Raw genomic sequence first — 20,488 nt, 5'->3', positions numbered from 1 at the left:
CCTAACCCCAACTCTAACCCTAACCCTAACCCTAACCCTAACCCTAACCCTAACCCCAACTCTAACCCTAACCCTAACCCTAACCCTAACCCCAACTCTAACCCCAACTCTAACCCTAACCCTAACCCTAACCCTAACCCTAACCCTAACCCCAACTCTAACCCTTGGGACACCCACATCTCATGTGGGAATGTCAGCTTGAGTCCCCGCTGTTCTACCTCTGATCCAGTTCCCTGCTAACGTGCCTGGGAGGCAGGAGGGGATGGCCCAAGGGCTTGGGGCCCTGCCGTCCACATAGGAGACTCCAGTGAGCTCCTGGGCGCCCCGGCTTCCCCCTGGCCCAGCCCTGGCTGTTGCAGGTGACTGGGGATGAATCAGCACGGGGAAGATCGCTCTGCCTCCCTTGCTTTCCGTTGTTTTGCCTTTTAAGGAAATAATTTTATTTGAAGAAGTGAATTTGTTTAAGATGATATTTTGAAAATAATTTCATTTACTCACTGAAATAAATGAATTTATTTTAAAAAGATGTATTTTCTTGACAGAGTAAGAGAGAGAGGAGGAGACAGAGAGAGAGGAGGAGACAGAGAGAGAGGAGGAGACAGAGAGAGAGGAGGAGACAGAGAGAGAGGTCTTCCGTCCACTGATGAACTTCCCAGGTGGTTGCAGTGGCTGGGACTGCGCTGATCAGAAGCCAGGAGCCTCTTCCGGGTCTTCCACACGGGTGCAGGGGCCCAAGGCTTTGGGCCGTCCTCTGCTGCTTTCCCAGGCACATAGCGGGGAGCTGGATTGAAAATGGAGCAGCTGGGATTTGAACGGATGCCTAGTTGTGATGCTGGCACTGAAGGCAGTGGCATTACTCACCATGCCACAGCCCCAGTGCCAAATACAGAAACCCTGAACAATTAAGCAAACTGATTGTGGGGGATATTGAAAGGAGAAAAAGGCCAGGGCAAACGGGGACTCCAGCCCAGCAGTAACTTCCAGGGCTGAGCTCCACGTCCTGACCCAGGCGGGAGTCTAAGCTGAACGTTTTATTACACATCTCCAGCAGCCACGTCACCTACACACGTCTATGTGCACAACACACACACTTTTAAGCACTAACAAATCCTAAGTACAAACGCAGGACCTGCTTGAGTTGTCCAGGATTCCAGTCAACAGGAGGGGCTTGTCTTGTGGCTCAGCGGGTCAAAGTGCCGCCTGCGACCGGGACCCCTATAGCAAAGCTCCTGTTTGAGGCTTGGCTGCTCTGCCTGTGATCCTGCCTCTGTGCCCACATCGGAGGGTAGCTGGCTTCAGCGTCTCTTCATCTCACATCGCTTCTTTGAGGTCAGTGAGGCAAGGTCTCCATTGTTGGTCTCCGGCTGCCCCTCCCATGGCTTCCCTGATGGACCCATAGCTCATTTAGGGGACTCAGGAGACGAGTGGGGGGTGATGTCCTAGTGCTCCTGGACCCGCTCCTTGGCTCTGGGCGGGACTGGCTGAGTGGACTGATGGCATCAGAACTCAGTCATGGACACTGGGTCATGGTGCGGCCTTACCTGGCTATTAGAGGCACCTGGGAGGTAACCCCCTGGGAATTCTCTCTGCCTCTCAAACAAATGACAATTTGTTCAAATGCCAGCCAATCAGAAATCTTAATTTTCTGGCTGGCACCATGGCCTAGCAGGTTGGAGTGTCTGCCTGTGGTGCTGGTATTGCGTTTGGCTTCTGATATTCTGATTCGGCTCCGTGCTTATGGCCCGGGAAAGCAGAGGTGGACGGTCTGAGGGTTTAAGCCCCCTTCACCCATATTGGAGACCTGGAAGAAGTCCTAGCTTTGAACCATTTCAGCTCCAGGCGCTGTAGCCATCTGGGGAGTGAACCAATAGAAGGCAGATCTCTCTGTGTCTCTCCTCTCTCTATAAAGCTTTCAAATAGAAACAACAGATCGTTAAAAAAAAAATCAATTCTTTCCTCCAAGTTTTAATGCACGGTGCCGCCATTGTGTGTTTGTATTCACTTGTACAGAGGCGGCAAAGTGAGGCAGGATATACACACAAGTAACCTGCTGCTACCCGGAGCCGGGCCTCCCACCTGCTCTGCCCAGCCTTGCCTGTGATGGCTGCACCTCGACAGGGAGGCCCCTGGAGGGCTTGGGCCCTGCGCAGTCCTGGCCAGGCATGGACACCATAGCAGGGAGCAGAGGGAGCCTGGATGGCCGGGCTGCTGCTGCCCCCTTGTGGCTGAGGAGGCGAATGCCAGCGTGAGGTGGATACTGCTTCTGCAGGGCAGCCCTGGACCTCACAGGCTGGTGGTCAGTGGTGCCACGTGGCCTGCGGGGTAAGAAGTCGTGGTGGGTGTGGGGTGACCCGGTCCTGCTCTCCACAAGTGCACGCCTCTCCCTAAGGAGCTCTGTAGGTACAACCTGGGAGGAAGGAGCGCCCTGGAGGGTGGGAGAGAGCCCCGTCCCCACCCTGTGCCCCGGCACCTGTGCTGACCGCCATGCAGCCGGAGGGGTCATACTGACCACGCTGGGTCGCCTTCGGGGAAACTGAGGGCTGTTTTTTTTTTTCCAAGCTGGGCTCTACCCCCTTCCGGCCTCTACCCCCTTCCGGCCTCCTGCTACCCGACACACCACAAACCCCACCTGTGAGAGAGCATCAATTCTGGCCAGCAGGACGGACAGGGAAACCCCTGAAACCATGCTGCTCCCACCCCTGACCTGCCGGCTGGTGTGCAGCGGCTCCCCCTGTGATCTCGGCTTTCACATCTAGAGCCCTCAGGGACCAGGAGTCTCTTTGGATCGCCGCGTCACGGGTGCCCAGCATAGAACAGGCCCTCGAAGCACCCTGGGGAGGGCAGCGTCCCACCGCTTCTGGCTAGCAGATGCACCTGCTGCAAGGGGCTGGGCAGGCGCCTGCACGCACTTCCCACCTGCGTCCAGCAGGTGGCGCCCGCCTGCCTGTGGGTGTCCCGTGGTGGTCCCTGGGCCCAGGCAGAAGGTAGGCCTGGGAATGGGCCTGGGGACACGAGATTCATTTGTTACAAATGAAAGAATGTGTGAATGCATCAGAGTACGCATCGGGTGCTGGGTTGTAAGGCAGAGAGAGGAGAGGAGGGCGCCAGGGAGATGGGAGGGAGGAAGAGGATGCAAGCCCACAAGCCAGCGCCAGGTCTCCACTCCCACTCTAGTCCCCTGCATTCTCGGTTTCTAGAACATTCTTCCAGAGACACCTCCCCAGGTCTGTGCGTCGTGAGCAAGGGTACAACAGTGCCTGTTTGTGGGGGCGGAAATGGTGCTATCTTGAATTCCCCCTCCTCAAGCCAGAAAGACTGGGTCCCACTAGAGAAAGGCCATCCAGGAGAGTGGGGGTCAGCCCCACCTAGCAAGGTGTAGGCAGCAGGTCTGGAGATGGTGTCCCCCAGCCTCTTGCCATGGGCTCACGCTGCTGGGGTCAGTCCTCATGATGGTTCGACTGTGGGGCTGCCCATGTGGGGCCCAGGGCTAGGTGGGCAAGGACATAGGAGCTGGCATGGACCTGGGGAATCCTTGCTGCATCTCCCCACTGCAGCCATTTGCCAGGTGGTCAGGGGAAAGCCAGAGGCCACGGGAGCTTGGCCTAGTGCCTGGGCAGCCCCTGGCCTAGTGCCTGCGCAGGCGGGCAGCCCGTGGCTCCTTCACCTCTTGGGGAGAGCTGCTGGCTACGCTCTACTCTCCTGCTTCCCTCCCCCATGTCAGAATCTGTAAAATGGAGAGAGGAATCTGATTGCCCCCTGTGGAACTCACCTGCCAGAAAAGGGTGTTAAATAACACACAACTTACATGTCTTCCTGGTAGGAAATTATAGAATCAGAGCTTTCCAATTAGCGCTAGATTGTTCTAATCGGATCTCCTTCTGTGGAGGCAGGTGAAGGGAGACAGGATCGGGTGGTTCGATGTCTCGGGCAAGTGGACTGCCAGACAATTGAGAGAAACGCTTATTAACATGGCAGGTGAAATTGACACCCTGCGTGCAGGGATCCGCTGCAGGAAGATGCTGCACAGGTGCTGATGCGTGCGTGGTCACTTGGGTGGTGTGACGGAGGCACGCCCTGATGGCAGAGAGAGCTGGGTGGCCGCCCTTGTCTGGGGTGCCACCCCGCCCGTCTCCAGCCACTTGTCAGCTTGGAGCAGGCTCCATGCGCGTCCTTTTTCTTTTATAAAGATTTATTATTTGAAAGGCAGAGTTACAGAGAAAGGGAGAGACAGAAAATTCTTCCATCTGTCAGTTCACTCTCCATATGACTGCCATGGCTAGGGCTGGGCCAGGAGCTTCTTCCAGGTCTCCCATGGGGGGGCCCTGTGACCCCTCTGCTCCTGCTCAGGCACCCACATGGGCTGCACCTCACTACAGCAATGCTAACAATCACAGGACAAATCTGCAACTCAGGTGGGCAGCACCCAGGCGAGCAGCCGTGTCCCTGGTGGGCTCGAGACCCAGGTCCTGGGGGACGGCCATGACAGGTTGCTCCTGTCCTCCGGGTCCCCACCACCTTCCCCCAGGAGCGCTCTACTGGTCTCCCCTCTGGGTTCCGCTGGCAGGACATGGCCTCCTTAGGACTCCAGGCTCCCAGATTCCGGGGCTCCGCATGGCCCATGCCCTTGGCCAAGGGGTGGATGTGAATGGCCAGTAGAGGAACCCCTAGTGGCAGAGCCGTGGTGGACAGGGTGTGGCTGGAGACTGGAGGAGAGCATGAACTACAGTGGGAGCCGCCCACTCCACAGCCAAGCATGGGACTCGAGGGAGCAAACTCCAGGGGCATGGATGTGAGGAGAATGGGTCAGGGGCCAGCGGCCAGGCACAGTGGGCTAAGCCATCCCCAGCACTGACTCCTGTCCTGGCTGCGCCATGCCCTGTCCAGCTCCCTGCTGATGCACCTGGCACAGCAGCCGAGGACGGCCCGCGTGCTTGGGCGCCTGCACCTGGATGGAGCTCCGGGCTCCTGGCTTCAGCCTGCCCAGCTTTGATCGTTGTGGCAAATGGACAGAACATTTGTTCTCACTTTCTGTAACTCTGCCTTTCAAATCAATAAATAAATCTTTAAAAAGGAGAGGCAATTGAAGGCCACCTGCTAGAATTCACCAAGGTGCTGCGACATGAAAAACATCTGGGGGAATGTTTGCGCAGGTCCCATGGCCACGGGGCTCCTTGTATGGACATGCTGCATTCTGGCTCCTCCAGTCTGCTGTGTTCCTGCTGACAACAGTCGGTCCTGAACCCAGAGAGGGGCACCTGATGGCCTGGAAGAGAGCCAGCACTGCCCAGGAGCCTGGGGTGCTGTGCGGGCGGGAGGGAGATCCCAGGCAGAGAGGCCTGGCTGCAGAGAGGCGACCGCCCTCTCGGACCTGGGCTCATGGAGAGGTGCGGCTCTGCTCTGGGCAGCCTGAAGCAGTGCTGGGGGTGCTGAGCTGGAAGGCGGGCAGAGGGGGACTGAACAGGGCCTGGGAAGGAAGCGGCAAGTACAGGGTAGGGGAGTGGGTCTTCATTGAGCATGTGCTGTGTGCACAGCATCGGCTGGCCAGGGTCCCGCCTGTTTCACAGAAGAGGATACAAGGGGGAGGGCAGGGGTGTAGCGGGTCCCAGGCCCCCAAATGCTGCTCATGTACACGGCCCCTGTCCAGTCTCCCTGGGGAGCAGGATGGGGGAGGGGGCTTGCCTAAGGATTAGCCAGCGACTCCCTCCGATGAAAGCGCCCTTGTCTTACCCGCACCCGCTTTGTCCCAGGCCGAGGCCTCCAGGCCTTTCCCAACCTGGGCCCGGGGCCCCCAGCCCCTCCTGGGCCCCCTCTCGGGGGAGGCCCCGGTGAGGTCATCCCTGTGTTGGTCGTCCCACACAATAGGGCTGGCCCACACTCCGCTCAAGAGGAGATGGGGGTGGGGAGATTGCAATTACAGGTTCCACAATGGGACCCGTGCCAATTAGGGCTGTTGGGTGGGGGCCGCTGGGGAGGGGGAGGGGTGTGGGTCAGGTCCGGCCTGGGAAGACACTGGTCTCCACCGTGGATGCTGTCTGAGCACCTGCCGTGCACCTAGACCAAAGGGGCAAGGCCACAGCCCATGTGTGTCACTCTTTGCAGACCAAGAGTGGCAGTGTAAGAGGGGTGGGAGGGGAAGCTGTTTTAATAACAGGCTTCCTGGAAGAGGTGGTGTCTGAGCTGACACCTGGGGAGCTATACAAGGCCAGCGGTGGCAGGAGCAGGGGACAGCCATCAGAGGAGAGGGCGTGGCGTGGCAAAAGCCACAATACTTACTCCCTGGCAATCGGCAGACCTGTGGCTGACAGAGAGGAGGAGGAGGGGAGATCACACAAGGTATGACTGACATCCTTTCTTTATGATTGGCAGGTTTGAGGACACTGGATGGGCACCAATGAGGCTCTTGCTATGTGCAGGCATCTCTGGTATCCATTCACGTACCTTTTTCAACCTGGTCCCTACACAGGACCTGGGGAGAGCAAGCAAGCTGGGCTTACCCCTGCTTAGCGCCTGGTGGGCTCCCCGACAGATGAGCAAACTGAGGCTCAGGCCCCCAGCACCCCTTCCCGCCCCCGCCAGCATGGCTCTAGCTGCGCAGACCAAGGAGGGAAGCTGGGCCCAGCAATGGCTCCTGGGTCCCGGGCAGCAGGAGGGCACCTGGGTTTCCCGACAGCACACCCCAACATTTCTGCTGGGTCACAGACAAGTCATGGAGATGAAGGGCGTCAGGGGGAGTTCTGGGGACCATGGGGTGGGGTGCGGTGGAGGGCTCCAAGACACATAAACATGGCCAGAGCTGTTACATGCTACCCCGTCCCTCCCCCTGCCAGGCACAGGCCCTACCCAGCCAGGAGTCCCAAGGGGGCAGCAGCCTCAGAAGGCTTAGGAGGGGTGGGTGTCCTTGCTGGGACAAGGGGAGTTGGGCTGGCACAGGTGGGCCCAGGGAGGAGAGCTGGGCTCTGTGAAGGTGGACACGGCGTGTGTCACCCCTTGTCTCCACGTGGGTGATGCCATCCCTGAGCCCACAGTGCCTGATGCCCCATGTCCCAGCATGGCCCTGGGAGCTGGCCGCTGTGGCCATCTCCCAGTGCTACTAGGGAAGCTGCAAGGCCAGGGCAGTGGGGAGGCCATGCCCCCTGCACGTGGGTGCTGCTGGGAGTCCCCTACCACCACGACGGGGCCTAGCTCCTTCACCCTCCTTCACTGACAGAAGTGAGGCTGCGGCCAGGGGGGCGATGGCCCAGTAGGGCCCTTGGCCGCAGCAGGGCGCAGCCTTGGCTCCGGGGCCCAGGAAGGGCTTGAGCACTCAGCGACAGCCTCCAGACCCTGCCAAGCCCCGCGTCCCTGGCGAGGCAGCATGTCCCTTGCCACCCACACACAGCATGGCCGCCTGTGTTGAGTGATGGGTTCTGTGGCTGTGGGTGGCAGCGGCAGCAGGAGTTGCCCGCCTGGGGCCCGGGGCCAGGCCAGCTCTGAGCCCGGCACCTGGCTGTCTGCGCCCGCCTTGGAGCTGAATCCACAGCGCAATCCCGTCTCAGCCCGTGTTTGCAGTGTAAACATCGGCTCCCTGGGCCCGCCAGGCCTTCCTGGCACCCGGCGCAGGGACCACGGGTGCCCACCAGGGGCTGGCAGTAAGAACACGAGCTTCAGTCTGGGTGGCACTGCCACCAAGGAAGGGACACACAGCAGTCAGGAGCCCAGGGTGCAACCCCGCAGAGGCATGGGGGCCTGGGGGAACCTGGGGCGCCTGGGCTGGCCTAGCCCAGCTCTGGGATGGAGACATGCTGGCCGCCACTCTGCCAGGCGGCCATTTTCCAACAGATTTCAGACGCTATACCTGTCTTGGCTGAGAAAGGTCTGCCTGTGGACGATGCCGGGGTCACTGTGGGCCACGTCCCAGAACGGACCCTGGAGGAGACACCCAGGCCTCTCAGGGGTCCGGGCATGCCAGTCTCCCACCCGGCCTCTTTTCAGAACACAGCTGGGCCCTTCCCACCACAAGGCACAGCCAATGGGCAGCCTTCCTCAGCTGCTGCCCCGCCCATCCAATGGTTTTCCTGCTCTGGGGCTCCGCCCAGACTGTGGTTGATTGGTCCAAATTGGACACCTGGCCACAGCGCCCTCCAATGGGATTCTCTCCCTCTATTCTGAATGCGGAAGGGGCCTGGAGGCAGGGTTGCTGACAGCAGGGGCCGAGGGGCCGAGGGGCCGAGGGGCCGAGGGGCCGAGGGGCCGAGGGGCCGAGGGGCCGAGGGGCCGAGGGGCCGAGGGGCCGAGGGGCCGAGGGGCCGAGGGGCCGAGGGGCCGAAGGCCTTCCTTTTCACGGCTTGTTTCTCGGCCTTTCCACCCCTCGGCCGCCCTCCCGGTGCCAGCGGCCTTTATCCTGACACTCCTCAGCTGAGGCTCCCACGGCAGCCCCTCCTCAGGGCCCTGGCGCCGCCCGTCCGCCTTGCTTCTTGGCGCCCTGAAGTGGCAGACGGCGAGGGGTCTTGCCAAATGCCTGTGGGGCCCCAGACAGGGCAGGCGGCTGCTTCCCTGGGCCCTCCCGCGCCTGGCAGCCTTCTCCCTGGGAGAGGGGCATGGGGTGGGGGAGGAGCAGGGCTGCGTGCATCCTCTCACCTGTTGCCAGCTGGAGTTAGCTTGTCCAAGGGGGAGAGACAGGCCGCAGACACAGGCAGAGACCTGACGGAGGGGGACCCAGCCCCAGGCCCCTGCAGGGGCAAAACCGGCAGCCCCACAGGTGGAGAACGGGGGCACCCTGGGCAGCCCCCACACCCACTGCTGGCTGCTCTGTGAAGCGTCCAGCCTGGGCTGATGGCTCGGCAGCCCCCCGGGCTTGGGAGGTTGATCATGGAGGATCTGCCTTCTGCAGATTCGAATCTGACCCAGGAGCTTCCTCCTGGTTCTGCCAGCAGCAGCCCTCCCCTCCCCTGGCCACAACGAGGGGGCCTGGGGCTGGGTGGCCACTCCTGCGGGTGGGGAGGGACGCTAAGAGTGCTGGCTGCCTGAGGTGATGACGGAGTTGACGGCTTGGCAGCGGCTCCCGGCTACCGGGTGCTGGGGACGATGGGCGGGGGTGGCTCCCAGGCGTAGGGGGAGAAGAACAAAGCGGTACTGGTGGTGAGGGGCTGAGGCTGTGGGGTGAGTGGCCCACCAGGAGGTGGTAACAGGGGGTGAGTGTGGCTGGAGGATTTGAGGTTCACCTCCTGGCTGTAGTTGTTAAGCTGGCAGGGAATCCCAAGTCAAGAAAAAAGAAGTTTTGGGGGAGGGGTCGTGGCATGAGGCTCCATCCCAGGACCACAACACAGAGACTTGAGGGGGGTCATGCCCTTGAGCTGGACTCTCCAGCCCGAGATGTGAGGGATGGGATCCTGGCAAGCCTGCGTAGATGCTGAGGGTAGGGGGAGAGGCGGGGGGCTGTTGGAGACCCCATCCTGGCCTGGGGACAGGCATGTGCGGATGACTGTTAGAGGTAGCTCAGGCAAATTGGTGGAGGAACTGGGAGCATGGGCGAGTGCACTCGGAGAAGGGCTGGTGCCCTGAGGGGGCAGGGCTCTGGTTAGAGGACTGCCCAAGGGAGGCGGACTGGAGGAAGAGGAGCACAGGGCTTCGGCTTTGGGGTTCAGGGCAGAGGGGTTCCATGGTGCAGCAGGGTCCAATGCATGACCGTCTTCAAGGCGGAGTGAGGAGGAGGCATGGGTGTTTGGGGGAGAAAGCCAGCTTGCTGGAGGGCAGCTTTGCCTCCAGAACTACAGGGAAGTGAAGGCCTGATGCTCTGCCGAAGAAGGGCACGGAACAGCTGGTCCCAGAGAGACTTGGCTTGGCCCAGAGCCTCAGGCGGACACCCTTGCCAGTGCCAGCCCCTCCCAGGGGCTCTGGAGTCTTGTGTGAGGATAGCAGGGGTCAATTAGTGCCATCTGCGGCGGGCACATGAGGGCGGATGCAAGACCTGGCCCATTTCCTGGCCCAGGCAGGGATGGGTCGGGAGGCTCACTCTGGCACAGAGACCCCTGGGGAGATGGGCCCAGCGTTCCTGGATCCGTTGGCGCTGTGCCGTGTGTGCCACTGGACTTGTACTCTCTGCCCTTGTCTCTACTTTCTGTTAATTGCAGACAGCTTGAGGACCCCATAGCTCTGCAGCTCCTGCTGCCCGGCACCCCGGAGCAGAAGGGGCCATTACAGGAGTGAATGAAGAGACGTGGGTGCCTGGGCTGAGCGACACCCAGCACCTGCTGGCTCTTGGGCATTGGCACCAAGCTGCTGTCAGGGAACCATGTCTCCGCCCCAGCCTCCTCATCTTCACTCCCACTGTGTTGAGCTTTTGGCCTTCAGCCTCCACCTACTCCCTGAGGGACCTGCCCAGGCGTGGCTAGGGCCCCAGGTGCCCTTGCCAGTGTCTCATAGGGTGGCACTGGGCCACTCAGGGCTCCCACCGCCAGGTCTCGGCTTTTGGCCCCTTTTGCCTTCTCCCCGGGGTTTGCCCAACCCCTCCAGGAGGTTTAGGAGGTCCCACTGTTCAGCAGGTTCTAAGATACACCCTGCTTGGACCCCTGAGCCCTGGTCGCTGTGTCTGGCTGGACCTGGTCAGTACGAGGGAGCAGAGACTGACAGGAGTTTACTGAGTATGCACCACCAGGAAAACAATCTGAGACCTGGAGAGTTGCAGCATGGTGTCTACGGGCATGTGGTGCCCGAGGCAGGGGTGGCCAGGCTCGACGTCGTAGGCCTCTGCTGCTCTCCAGGGCAACCAGGCAGAGTGCAGAAGGTGTGTGGGGGCAGACCTGGGCCTGGCCAGGACTCTGGACAGTAACTCATCCTTGTTGGGTGTGTGTGTTAGGGCGGGGGGATGGGTGTGGGGGATGGATGACTGGGACGGAACCAGCCTGGTGCCCTCATGGCTGAGTGAAGGGGGAGGCAGGTGTCCTAGAGGCCAGGTTTTACTACACACGGGCTGGACAGCTCTGGAAATTTCTGGAAGCCTCAATTTCCTAATCTGTAAAATGGGTCCTCTAGTCTTCCTTTGCCAGTAAGGTTGGCCAAGGCATTGGGAAAGGACTCAGAGGCACCTGTTGGGGTGGGGCCTCGGATACAGTGAGCTCCTCTCTGCAGAACCACAGAGTGGGGCATGATGGCCCCTTCCAGCCAGCGCGCACATGGGAGGAGGGCCATGGTGTGGGGGCTAACTTAGACACCGTCAGCCTGGCTTGAGCTCCAACAAGGAGCGGGTCTTTGCACACCTCAAGCCCGTAGGGAGCCGGCACTTCCTTCCCCTTCTGGCTGAGAAAACCAAGGTTCAGAGAATGTTGCAAAGGAACTGGGTCAGAATCCGAGGCCTAGGACATTGGCTGCCCATGTGGGTACCAGCTCATGTCCTGGCTGCTTCACTTCCAGTCCAGCTCGCTGCTGACGCAGTCGGAAAAGCAGAAGACGGCCTGAGCATTTGGACCCCACTGTCCGAGTGAGAGACCTGAAAGAAGCTCCTGGCTTTGGCCTGGTCATCCTGGCTGTCTGGGGAGTGCACAGCAGGTAGAAGGTCTTTATCTCTTCCTAGTCTTCTTCTCTCCCTCCTGCCCACCTGCTCTGTAATTCTCTCTTCGTTTGGCGAGCATTTGGTGCAGTGGCTAAGTTGATGCTTGGAATGCTGCAGACCATATTGGAGTGGCTGGATGTGAGTCCCACTCCCACGGGCATCCTGGCAGGCAGCCAGTGCCATACAGGGGACCCGGATTGAGGCTTAGGCTTCTGGTTTGACCTGGCCTAGCCTTTCTGTTGCCAGCAATAGGGGAGTGACCTAGCAGATAGAAAATCATTGTCAAATACAATCAAACAGAGCAAGATTCCTGACGTACTGGACAACGACCAGAGTGCAGGTGCTCTGCGTGTACTGTCCTTGACTTCCCCCTTGACAGAGGAAGAGTCCTGAGCCGGAAGCAGGGGAGGCAGGACCCTCACTCGGGGCATGGCTCAGGAGCTGGGTAGTCCTGTCTGCGCTTGAACCTCCTGTGGGTACACTGGGTCCCTGACCGAATGTGGCTTTCTTGCTGTGGGCCCTGCCTTCTGCAAGGCCCAGGATGCAGATAAACCTGGGTTGGCTGGTCCACACCTTGGCCAGACCACAGGGGACAGAAGCAAGGATACGAAGCTTGCCTCTGGATATGCACCCACCCAGGCTGACCTCAGCCTCTGGCCTCTTCTGGCTTCTCTGCCTCAGCCACAGCCATTCCCAGGCCTTCACACATGTGTGTGAATGCTCACGTGCTGGCGTGCTGGTGACAGCGTGCCCGTGGAGCACCCTGGAAGGTCACAGAAGTTTATGTCACTCTGTCAGTGAGTTTCTGGGTGTCTGGGCCTGCCCCACACCTGCTCTCACACCAGCTTCCGGGTCCCAGGATCTTCATCCCTCATCCTAATCTGATGACTGCAGAAAAGGCAGAACAAAGAACCGGGCCTGGTGGTGCAGTATGTTAAGCTGCCGCCTGTGACACTGTCATTCCAGAGGAGTCCCCGCTGCTCTGCTTCCCATCCAGCTCCCTGCAGCCAATGGTGGGCAGGCTGCGAATGGGGGCCAAAGTGCTCAGGCCCCTGCCACTTACGTGGGAGACCCAGATGGAATTCCGGGCTCCTGGCTTCAGCCTGGCTGTGGTGGACATCTGAGGAGACGCTCTGTTCCTCTCTCCCTCCCCCTCTTTTTCATTCTACCTTTCAAACACACACATCTTTCCTTCAGGACCCTGGGCCAGGTGCTCTCTGTACTTGCTGGCTTCCCCTTTTCCCTGTGGGATATGGGCTGAGTTCTGGTGACAAAATCTAGCTCCCAAGGTTCCCCTCACACACCAACTCCCTCAGCTGCACATTTAGGTCTGCTCTGAACTGGGGGCTGCTGCAAGCAGCTGTGGTGACCGCCTTGGGCAGGACCCCTTCCTGGATGGGGTCGGGTATGCGTGTGTGTGTGTGTATGTTGGCGGTGGGGGAATCACCAGTGCTGTTAGCACAGCGAGCATGCTGCAGGATGATCTCCTGCCAGGCTGTTGGCTCCCCTTGGTCCTTGCAGCTCCTCTGGGGCATCCTGGCTGTCCCTGCCCCTCCCTGTCCCCAGCTGCCCCCTCTTCTGGGCAGACAGCTTGCCTTCCCTCCCTCCTCTCCCCTGGCCTCCTGCACACGGTAGGTGCATGGGAAATGTCTCCCAGCCACTCGAGCCGTCCCCTGGTAGGTGCAGCAGGGCGGACTGTGTGGGGGTTCTTTTAGTCCAGGAACAACTGCCACTGTTACGAGATTTTTTTCTAGCAGCAGAATGTCTGTCGTGTTTGCCAGATTGGTTTCTCTTTTAAGAGTGGGCCTATGCTGCCCATCTCCAGAGCCCACTCACAGGGCTCCTACAGGACCCCAGCTTCACCCCCCACCCCAAGGCATGCAGTCCTGACTTCTGAGGTGCAGCCTAGGCAAGCAGGATAGATGTGGGATCTTGTGAGACAGTGCGGGTGAAGAGCACAGCCCAGTGCCTGAGAATGGGCAGTGCAGGTCCTGGCAGGTGCCCTTGGCGGGAGCTTTGCCAGGCACCTGTGCCTCACAGATGCCTGGCCACAGGAGGTAGGATTGGGGGTGGTGGAAGATTAGAGTCACATCATTTCCTCACACTCACCTGTGGATCAGGGAGGGTAATTCTTTGCAATTACCCCATCTGAAGAGTCCTGAGGTTCTGGCCCAGCTAGGACCTTGTCCTCGGCAGACAGCAGGTGGAGCCTGCAGGGACCATCTCCTGTCATCGTGGGTAGCCCTAGGAGGAGAGAAGCTCCAGAGGCTAACCCTGGAGAGAGAGATGGGGTCCCAAGACATGGAAGCAGGAGAGCGGTGACAGGCTGACGTGCCCTGGTCAGCCCCTGGCCCATCCACAGTCCTGGGGGCGTGCTGCACCCCAGCCCTTCCTCCTCTGCCAAGGCCACACCCTACTCCAAAACCTGCCCCGCCCCCATCCCCTGGAAGCCCACCCCCAGGGGAGGAAGGCTGCCTGCCCCTGCCCTGCTCTGCCCCTCTGAGCTCACTCCTGCCAGGTGACAGAAGTCACCTTTCCTTCTGCATGGGGTACCTTGCCCAATTGCTCAGCCAGGGTGTCTCACCTCCAGGGAGTCACACCTGGTAACTGTACCCATGTCCGGCCTGCACCTGTTTCCCTGCTGCCTCCCCAGAGCAGCCCAGGCTTGCAGTGCCTCCCGCCCCTAGTCTGACGGTGGGAGAAGTGGGGAGCAGCAGGTGACCGGCTGGGGGAGGGGATCCACAAGCCTTCCTCCAGGGGCCCCTGAGGGGCCACACCGCTTCTCATCTGGCTGTCTGGGGGACGCTGGCTAAACACTCCAGCACACTGGGCACTCGGGCAAGGCCGCAGTCACTGGGTTCTCCATAGTCCTGAGCCGCTTCCCTACCCCACCTGCGGTCACCCACAGTGCTGGCCTTTGAGGGTAGGGGAAGAGATGGGTGTCCAGGGGGAAGACCCTGGCCCCTCCAGATTAGGAGCTGGGGCCCGCAGAAGCAGGGCAGCCAGGGAGCTCCCAGACCCAGGCCCGGAGGGGGCCGAGCAGGGTGTCCTGGAGGCCCTGGGAGGGGTCCGGGCCGCAGGCGGGGGCCGAAGCGCCCCGGAAGGAGCTGCGCGCACCCCTGCTCGCGGGGCCCTGCGCAGCGGCCGCAGATCCCGAGGTGAGAGCGCCCCCGCCTCGCCCGCGCGCGGCCCAGCTCGGTCCCTGGGGCTGGGGGCGGGCGCGGCGGGCGACCGCCTTCCCTTTCCGCAGCGCGGAGCTCCGCGCTGCCTCCCCCTCTCCCGGCCCCACCGCGGCGGGATGCGGGCGCCGGGCCCGGGTGGGGGCCGAGGGCCGAGGCCTGGCCGGCCTGGCGGGGGCCCCCGCGGACGATCGCGGTGCAGGGGCCGGGAGCGCGCCCCTCCCGGCGCCCGGGCTCGGGGGAGGCGGGGCCGGCGGGCGCGCGGGTGGGGGGCGGCGGCGGCGGCGGGCGGGGGAGCCGGGGCGGCTCGGAGCCCGGCGGCGGGAGGGGCGGGAGGGGGCGCGGGGAGCCCCCCGCCCCCCGAAGGAGGAGTCTGGCTCCCACTTGCAGCCTCGGACGCGCGGCGAGGCGGCCGCCGCCGAAGGAGCCCCCGCCCCTGCGCGCCGCCCTCCCGGGAGCCGGGCCCCTGCCTCCCTCCGTGCGCGCTGCTGCTCGCGGCCGTCGCTGCCGCCGAAGAGGAGCCCGGGGCCAGGTAGGACCGGGGCGAGCGGGGCGCGTCCGCGGCGCGGCGAGGGCGCGGGGGGCGAGCCGGGAGGGGGCGCGGCCGGGCCCCTGTCCAGCGCGGGGTGACGCCCGCGGCGCTGCGCAGGGACACCCGCAAAGTTACTTTGGCCGCCTTTGCCCGGTGTCCGCGCCCGGGCCGGACACCCGGGCTGCTGGGCTGGCGGAGCGGGTGCGGGTGGGAGGGGCCTCGGCCTGGGCGCGGGACTCCGGCCGGGTCCGTGGGGTCAGCGAAACTTTTCCCTGGCTCGCAGTCGCGGCCGGCGGCTCTGAGCGGCCGGTGAGGGAAGCGGGCTGAGGGCTCGGAGCTCAGTGGCGAAGCCGGGGGTGGGTGGGGGGGCTTGTGCTAACAATGGTGCTTGCTGGCGCTGGAGCTCCTACTGTGCGCGGCGAAGCCCCTTCTTGTCCTCAGGGGAGGAGCAGGGCTGTCCACTTCCGCTGGGTATTGGTGGAAACTTCATGCATTGCGTCCGTCCACTCGTGCGTCCACCCATTGCTGAGCGCTACCCGCTGCCTGCCCAGCTCGGGGATTCAGGGGCGACCCAGACAGTCCCGACTCTGAAAGGCAGTATTCTCATGACAGCCGATCCTGTGGAGTACCCCTTACTATGGTGCATGTACCCCAAGGCCTATGTGTCAGAGGGGAGTGAATTTTGGCTCAGCCTCCCCCTGGCCAGGGACAGGTGACAGTCTGAGAACGGATGTGTTGTCAGCCACAGCTTGGGGAGGGCGCGGTGAACTGGGGTGGGGATGAAGGGCCTGGACCCACCTCCTCCTATCCCCACCCCCAGCCCTCCCAGGGTCAGGCTGGTGGCCCAGTTGGGGTCAGGATCATGCGTTCTGGAATTGCTGCCATCACCCTGGTTGTGTCCGGCTGACCCATTTGCCAGTGTGGGGCTGGCCCCTCTCCCCTTTACCCTCCTCTGGGAGTTGGGCTGTCTCTGCCCTCTTTATGGTCCTCACTCCATTGACCAGCCCACCAGAGAGCTAGTTAAACTGGGGGGACAACAGTGAGCCACTGCTGAATGCCTGAGCTGGCTGTGCAGGTGGGCACTGGATGGTGCTGGGAGACTTGTCAGCAGGGAGTGGCCATGCTGAGGAAGGGGCAGGCAGACCCCCCTTGGTGGTCCATACCCGACCAGCCTTTAAAGGGGAGAGATAAAAAACTAAACCAACTTCACGTGTGATCTGTGGCACGGCTGAAAATGCTTTGGGGAGAATAGGAGAGGCCACCGACTTGGGTCACAGGAGCCCAGCGACACGGTTCCTGTGTTTGGGTGGGCTGAGGCTGGGGCACCCCCAGGCCTTGGCATTCTTGAACAGGGGGACGGTGCACGCTGCACAGAACCCCTGGTGCCCACCTCCCTGCAAAAGGCTTCCGAGTGATGAACTTGTAGCTCTTTTAAAATCTTTCTTCTCAAGATAGATTTGGGGCGAGCTGGCTGTATCACTTCCAGTGCTGCCAACTTGGGTTGCCCACAGTGACCGGCTCCCAGCTTCCCGACCTCACCCCGGGAAAGGGCTCCATTCTGTGGCTGCCTTCCCACATATTCCTTCAGCCCCAGGAATTCAGGAAGGCCTGCCTCAGACTGGAGCCCTGGCATGCTGCTGTGTCACCTGCTCTCAGCTGTCCACTGTGTGGCATGCTCAGCCCACAGCCCACGTGTATATGGACATGTGGAGCAGGACGAGGTGTTGGTACAGGCCAGGAGTCTCGGGGTTTCTGCTGTGGCCCCGACTCTGCCAGGAACATTTCAGAGATGCCTCCTTTAAAATTGTGCCCGGTGTACCCGGAAGATTTGCAGTCTTCATCCGGTGAAAGTGATGGGAGTACATTGGTTCTGCCTTGAACCTGATGCTCGCAGGCAGGCAGAGGCCTCACCTAGGACGCATCTCTCGCCCCTCCTCTCTCTGTCTCCACTGGGTGGAAGAGTTTAAGGATGGCAGCTTGATTTTACTGCAGCGTTCCAGAGGCAGGTTCACACTCCTGGACTTTGCTTCACTGGAAGTGACTTCGTTTTCCCAATTGCAGGCTTTGGCGCTGGCCACGACTGGTGGGCCTGCGAGATGGATCAGCCAGGCAGAGGCTCTGAGCTGGTCTGGAGGAGGCCCAGCCAAACATGTGATAGACAGAGGGCAGTTGCTGCCTTGCAAGCTGTAGCAGTTCTGGGAGGAATTTCTGCCTGGCCCCTAGATTGTCTGTCGAAATCTTTAAAGTGACAACAACACGACGTGTCTCTGCCATTGCCCCTCCCTTGCTGGAACAAAAAATGTTTTCCCCTCTCCATCCTTCCTCTCCTTGCGATCTTGCCTGTTGGCTCGGCAATAAGTAGCTTTGTCTGCCTGTACCCCTGGGGCAAGGGGCCGTGGTGGGACGGGGTGGGGAGGTGCCCCTCAGAGCAAAGGTGGTGGTCCCTGCACCAACCACCACCCGCAAGAGGCAGACTTGCCAAGGGGGTCTTCCAAGTCTCAGGATGTGCCCGAGGCTTGGGGAACAGGGGGCAGTCCGGGGAGGAGGGGGCTGGGAGGATGTCTCCTCCCCTGTTCTGGCTGCTGCTAATACTAATGTTTGCTTTTATTTTGACTTTTTCTCCCCTTTTTCCCCTAATGAGACAAGACTTGCTTATACTCTGGTTTTGTTTGAAGTACTTATGGCTGCCTGATCTCATTTTAAAACATTTGAATCCGTGCAGGGTCCCTGCAGTGGTTTTGAGCTCACACTTTGAATCCAGATCTTCCTCGTCTTTTTGTGAATTCAGCTTGGGGTGGAGGTGGGAGCACAGGGTTTTGTGGGAGCTGGGGGCACCAGGTCTCATGGGAGCTGGGGGCACCGGGCTTCGTGGGAGCTGGGGGCACCGGGCTTCGTGGGAGCTGGGTTGGCGAGCTCCGAGCCACAGCCTGGACACTCATCTTGCATTGAAGCAGCTACCGTCAAAACACAAGACGAGGAAGGAAAAATTTTTTTTCCCTCTTTTGCCTTGCCACTTGCACCTTATTCAGAGCCAGAGATACCTGGCCACCACCCTGTGGCTCCACTGCCCTGGCCTGCCCTGGGGAAGTTGGCATCGGCGATAAGGTGACTGGTCTGGCTCAGCTTCGCATCTGCATCCCGCTTCGCACGAAGGATCGGAGGCTCGGCGCTGCTGCACACGAAAAGACTTTTGGCATCGCCCATGCTTATTTCATCACTTGAAGGAGAAATGATGCCTGCTTCCAATTTCCAACACACTTACGGTTTCCCTCCACTTCATTCTTCTTGCTTTTCTGAGACAATACTGCAGCTCGCAGGCTGTGGCTGCCCGACCAGCCACCTTGCCTTGTCCCTGCGTATCAACCTGGGCTTTTTTTTGCGGGGGGTGGAAAGGAGGGGCTTGCTGTATTTATGGGAAAAGCAAAATGCTGGTCGCCTGTACCCCTCATGCACTCCGAGTGCTGCCTGCATACCAGCAGGTAGGGAGCAGAACACGGGCTTTTGTGAGTTTGTCATTCAGACGCGGTATTTAATTGATCATACTTTTGTGTGTTGTAGGGGGGTTAATCCTTAATTGCAGATTTCTGCAAGATCAGAAAAGACATTCTCGAGCTGATCATAAAAATGGCAAAGCCCCAATCTCAGACTTAAGTGTAGCATTACCATAGAGCCGACTTGATGATGCTTCAGCGACATCTGTTTAATAGATTTCCACCAGAACTGTAAATCTGCATTTACTTTCTTGGCACATTGCACTGGAAGGCTGAGCCACGACGACCCTCCGCCTCTTCCCCGCTCCCCGAGGCCCAGGAAACTCTGGAGGGTGTGACCCCAAGGTGTCCATGAAAGGGGCTGGTGAATGCCGACTGGGACTGTGTACTTGCTTTTGGGCGTGGGTGGCCTGGGCACTGATTGGCAGCCGATCTGGGCAGCTTTCCATTCCGACCCCACTGAGCATGGGTACCTCGAGTGCTTGAATATGAAATTCATGCTGCAGAAGGGAGAAAAATCAGCTCACTTGTGCCATCATTGCCCTGCTCAGTGGTTACAGGCATTGAGGGCAAGGAGCCCTGCATTAGTCCAGGCTCCGGGGCTTTCTTGGGGACCCACGCCTCCTCCTGTGTAATGGGAACACAGGAGACTGAGGGTCCAAAGAGAGGCCGGATGAGCCGTCACCTGCCTATCTTCAAATGCAAGGAATAAGTGAGCAGCTATTTACGGGGAGTAGCACTCTTTGTCGTTCTAAAATCACAAAGTACATAATTGGAAAATGAGGTGGCAGTGAGTGCCGGGCCGGGGGCTGCCGTGGTGAGGAATTAGAAAATGTAATTTAAAATCCTGTAGTTATCATTCAAATGGGGCCCCGCTAAAAGGTTTTTAAGTGGTAAATGCTTTAAAGTCACTTGTGGGTGATCCTTTTTTTCAGGGAATATGTCTCCTTTCCCCATCTTGGTGGATTCCTTCATCCCTCCCAGCTCATCTGCTTGTTCAGCTGTGCCGCTCATCCCAGCTGCAGGCCAGCGTTCTCCCTGCAAACTCGGGGTGCTGAAACAGGAGGCCCGGCCTTGGCTGCGTCCTCGCTCCCTCCTCCTCCTTCATGGCAGGCCTACGTCTGGGTTCTTTGCCCCTCCTGGGCTGTTTGCTCCTGGCCCTTCACTTTGCATTCTTTTGCTATTTATTTGTATTTATTTTATCCTTTATGACATTTCAAACTACCGACTCAGTCAGTTGCATGTTTTCAGGTGCAGGCTAGACCAGGAGAGCAGACACAATCCGGCGGGGATGTTTTGAGTTCATGGGGATGCGTGACTTGTGAAAGGAACCCCCTAGGTCCACACCCCCATTTTAGTCTCTTGTCATTGTGTTGTGCTCAGGGGTCTGGAATGCCAGGTGGGACAATGTCCCCACACAGCCACAAAAGCCTTCCTCTGTGCGAGGCTCTGAGCCCCGCTTCTGGCTGAGCTGGGGGAGAGGCTGGGAGCCTGAAGGCTGTTGCACGTGATGTCTGTCCTGGGGCTTGAGCGAGCAGCTGTGCCTGTGCCTTCCTGGTTGTCACGGAGTTTGGGGACAGCACGGTTTTGTTCTGGTCTCTCAGCGAACAGAGAAGAAGCGACGGTGGCTTTGGCACTGACTGTGCCATCAAGGATCCTGCCCTGCTGGTTTTGAGAGCTGGAGGTGACACTGGGGTCCTGGGTGGGATGAAGGTGGGTGCCTCAAACCTTGGATGAAGCAGCCCTTGGTTTGGGTGGT

At 60.2% G+C, this 20,488-nt stretch overlaps 1 protein-coding gene across 2 annotated transcripts in view; it reads left to right on the top strand.

The window, feature by feature from the left end:
- Nucleotides 1–14,984: 14,984 nt before the first annotated feature.
- MPPED1 (metallophosphoesterase domain containing 1) overlaps nt 14,985–20,488 on the top strand; it is a 50,367-nt gene continuing 44,863 nt past the window's right edge. For both annotated transcript variants that reach the window (XM_058673391.1, XM_058673392.1), the window contains exon 1: nt 14,985–15,238. The gene's annotated coding sequence lies outside the window, so the exon portion shown is untranslated. The remainder of the gene's footprint in view (nt 15,239–20,488) is intronic.

The sequence above is a fragment of the Ochotona princeps genome, chromosome 15 (assembly GCF_030435755.1).
Source record: "Ochotona princeps isolate mOchPri1 chromosome 15, mOchPri1.hap1, whole genome shotgun sequence".
NCBI classification, from domain to species: domain Eukaryota; kingdom Metazoa; phylum Chordata; class Mammalia; order Lagomorpha; family Ochotonidae; genus Ochotona; species Ochotona princeps.
This window is presented reverse-complemented; position numbering and strand designations above follow the sequence as displayed.